This window comes from Citrus clementina, unplaced genomic scaffold, assembly GCF_000493195.1.
Source record: "Citrus clementina cultivar Clemenules unplaced genomic scaffold, Citrus_clementina_v1.0 scaffold_1227, whole genome shotgun sequence".
Classification (NCBI taxonomy): domain Eukaryota; kingdom Viridiplantae; phylum Streptophyta; class Magnoliopsida; order Sapindales; family Rutaceae; genus Citrus; species Citrus x clementina.
In genome coordinates this window covers 1-4,414 of record NW_006263158.1, presented here as the reverse complement: position 1 = coordinate 4,414, position 4,414 = coordinate 1, and the positions used below count along the sequence as shown (strand labels likewise).

Here is a 4,414-nt window from a genome sequence, read left to right as displayed (position 1 = left end):
GCCGAGTTTGCCACCTCTGCATGAAACATTGGCGCACGTGTAAACGAGGTGCTCTACCTAACTGAGCTATAGCCCTTGTCCTTGTGATACATATTTTATCATATTATGTAGATAATTTCTTGTCAAGATGAATATTCCATGATCCCACACCATATCTCTTTGATCTTTTGGATTGGTATTGCTTAGAAGTCCTATTAGATTTATACTCCATCGATGGGATGTGATGGGTCTCTTTTTGTTTTTTGTTATAATGATAAATGACCTACTTAACTCAGTGGTTAGAGTATTGCTTTCATACGGCGGGAGTCATTGGTTCAAATCCAATAGTAGGTAGAAATTATTAGATACCACGGCCAATGGTATCTAATAAGTTTTTCTACTCACCTTTGTTTATTGATTTTGTATCTTTTCTATCCGATTCAATTTGATTTTCGAATTGAAACCTTTTTCCTTCCGTCAGAATCCGATTCCACTTGATTGAATTTAATTGGATTCAATTGGCAGAATCAAAATAGGGGTATAAACAGAAATTCGTTGGATTATTCTATTCGGGCGCACCAACTAGTTATGAAATCGCATTGATAACCTCTACTCGTGTCCTAGCTCGTCTGAGAGCTAGATTTGCCTCAATTGTTTGTCTCTTGCTTTCAGCTTTCCTCAAATTAGCTTCTGCTATTTCAAGAGTTTGCTGGGCTTCTTGGGGATCAATGTCACTACTCTTCTCCGCATCATTTACTAAAATAGTGATCTCATTATTCCCTATTCTAGCAAAACCACCCATCAGAGCCATCGTTAACCATTGGTCGTTAAAGCGGATTCTTAAAATACCTATATCTACAGCTGTGGCAATAGGCGCGTGATTTGGTAATACGCCGATTTGTCCACTATTAGTAGATAAAATGATTTCTTTCACTTCTGAATCCCAAACAATTCGATTAGGGGTCAGTACACAAAGATTTAAGGTCATTTCTTCAAATTACTCTCCATTTCTAAGTTTGTAGCCTTCGCAGTAACTTCATCTATGTTACCTACCAAATAAAAGGCCTGCTCAGGAAGACCATCTAATTCTCCGGACAGGATCAATTTAAACCCTCTAATAGTTTCGGCTAGACCAACATATTTCCCCGGGGAACCGGTAAATACTTCGGCTACGAAAAAGGGTTGTGATAAGAAACGCTCAATTTTTCGCGCCCTTGCTACAGTTAAACGATCCTCTTCGGACAGTTCGTCCAACCCAAGGATAGCTATAATGTCCTGAAGTTCTTTGTAACGTTGTAAAGTTTGCTTAACTCTTTGCGCCGTTTCATAATGTTCCTCGCCAACGATCCGAGGTTGCAGCATAGTTGACGTTGAGTCTAAAGGATCAACTGCTGGATAGATACCTTTAGCAGCTAATCCTCTTGATAGTACGGTAGTAGCATCTAAATGGGCAAATGTCGTGGCAGGAGCGGGATCAGTCAAATCATCCGCGGGTACATAAACTGCTTGAATAGAAGTTATGGACCCCTCTTTGGTAGAAGTAATTCTTTCTTGTAAAGAACCCATTTCGGTACTAAGGGTAGGTTGATAACCCACAGCGGAAGGCATTCTACCCAATAAGGCGGATACCTCGGATCCCGCTTGGACGAAACGGAAGATATTGTCGATAAATAGAAGTACGTCTTGTTCATTAACATCTCGGAAATATTCCGCCATAGTTAGGGCCGTCAAACCAACTCTCATACGAGCTCCTGGTGGTTCATTCATCTGACCGTAGACTAGAGCCACTTTTGATTCCGAAAGATTTTGGTCATTAATTACTCCAGACTCTTTCATTTCCATGTAAAGATCATTTCCTTCACGAGTACGTTCACCGACTCCGCCAAATACGGATACACCCCCATGGGCTTTGGCAATGTTGTTGATCAATTCCATAATGAGTACTGTTTTACCCACCCCAGCTCCCCCAAATAGTCCGATTTTTCCTCCCCGACGATAAGGAGCTAAAAGATCTACTACTTTAATTCCTGTTTCAAAAATAGATAATCTTGTATCTAACTGTATAAAAGCAGGCGCGGATTTATGAATAGGGGATGTTGTGCGAGTATCTACAGGACCTAAATTATCAACGGGCTCTCCAAGCACGTTGAAAATTCGTCCTAGAGTCACTCCGCCGACTGGAACACTTAGAGGAGCTCCCGTGTCAATTACTTCCATACCCCTCGTTAGACCATCTGTAGCACTCATGGCTACAGCTCTAACTCGATTATTCCCTAATAATTGCTGTACCTCGCAAGTCACATTAATTGGTTGATCGACAGTATCTCGACCCTTAACTACCAGAGCATTGTAAATATTAGGCATCTTGCCGGGGGGAAAGGCTACATCCAGTACCGGACCAATGATTTGAGCGATATGTCCTAGGTTTTTGTTTGCAAACGCGGAAACCCCAGGACCGGAAGTAGTAGGATTTATTCTCATAATAATAAAGTGAAAGATGTCAATTTTTTTTTTTTTTTTCGAACTTGATCGCATCCAAAAAAATCTTCGATAGCACGTGGATCGGTTAATTCAATAAGAAATGGGAGTTCGCGCTCGATTTCGTTGGTACCGTCCAACCGAATGCAATTCAATAGTTTCCTTATGCTTATGCATTTATGCAATTTCAATGAGGGAATTTTCAAGTTCAACCAACCGACTTTCAAAATATCAAGTGGGTGAATAAAAATCTTGAGAAAGTCGTTCATTATATCTATCATTATAGACAATACCCGCCATATTATCTATGGAGTTCGAACCTGAACTCTCTTTTTCGATTCATTATTTCTATCTCATTGGACCTTATTTCTTATTTTAGCATATCGACTTATGCCTAGTCTATTCTTTTTTTTTGATATATATACCCTGCTTTTTGATATATATACCCTGCCTTTCTTTACTGGATGAATTACGCATATTTTCTTTGCACATATAGGATTTACGTATACAACACATATTACTGTCAAGAGTCAATTTCTTATGATTTCGAAATTTCGATTGAAAAAAGGTAAGGGATTAGAAACTTGAAAGGCGCCGATTGGGTTGCGCCATACATATGAAAGAGTATACAATAATGATGTATTTGGTGAATCAAATACCATGGTCTAAAAAAACAAGGAAACGCTCTGAGTAGGTGATAATATTAATTGAAAAGCTTGTGAAAGATTCCTGTGAAGGGGTTTCATTAACTCCTAATTTATGTCGAGTAGACCTTGTTCTTGCGAGAATTCTTAATTCATGAGTTGTAGGGAGGGACTTATGTCACCACAAACAGAGACTAAAGCGAGTGTTGGATTCAAGGCCGGTGTTAAAGATTATAAATTGACTTATTATACTCCTGACTATGTAACCAAAGATACTGATATCTTGGCAGCATTCCGAGTAACTCCTCAGCCCGGAGTTCCACCCGAGGAAGCGGGGGCTGCGGTAGCTGCGGAATCTTCTACTGGTACCTGGACAGCTGTGTGGACCGATGGGCTTACCAGCCTTGATCGTTACAAAGGGCGATGCTACAACATTGAGCCCGTTGCTGGAGAAGAGAATCAATATATATGTTATGTAGCTTACCCGTTAGACCTTTTTGAAGAAGGTTCTGTTACTAACATGTTTACTTCCATTGTGGGTAATGTATTTGGTTTCAAAGCACTGCGCGCTCTACGTCTAGAGGATCTACGAATCCCTCCTGCGTATACTAAAACTTTCCAAGGCCCGCCTCACGGCATCCAAGTTGAGAGAGATAAATTGAACAAGTATGGCCGTCCCCTGTTGGGATGTACTATTAAACCTAAACTGGGGTTATCCGCGAAGAATTATGGTAGGGCGGTTTATGAATGTCTACGTGGTGGACTTGACTTTACCAAAGATGATGAGAACGTGAACTCCCAACCATTTATGCGTTGGAGGGACCGTTTCTTATTTTGTGCGGAAGCTCTTTATAAAGCTCAAGCTGAAACAGGTGAAATCAAAGGTCATTACTTGAATGCTACTGCAGGGACATGCGAAGAAATGCTAAAAAGGGCTGTCTTTGCCAGAGAGTTGGGAGTTCCTATCGTAATGCATGACTACTTAACAGGGGGATTCACCGCAAATACTACCTTGGCTCATTATTGCCGAGATAATGGTCTACTTCTTCACATCCACCGTGCAATGCATGCAGTTATTGATAGACAGAAGAATCATGGTATGCACTTTCGTGTACTAGCTAAAGCTTTGCGTCTGTCTGGTGGAGATCATGTTCACGCCGGTACAGTAGTAGGTAAACTTGAGGGGGAAAGAGACATAACCTTGGGATTTGTTGATTTACTACGTGATGATTTTGTTGAAAAAGATCGAAGCCGCGGTATTTATTTCACTCAAGATTGGGTCTCTATACCAGTGTTATACCTGTGGCTTCCGG

At 40.7% G+C, this 4,414-nt stretch overlaps 1 non-coding gene across 1 annotated transcript; it reads left to right on the top strand.

Annotated features, from left to right (window-relative positions):
- Positions 1 to 260: 260 nt before the first annotated feature.
- On the top strand, positions 261 to 333 carry TRNAM-CAU. Its single transcript has one exon. It is a non-coding gene; the product is annotated as a tRNA-Met (tRNA).
- The last annotated feature ends 4,081 nt before the right edge of the window (positions 334 to 4,414 follow it).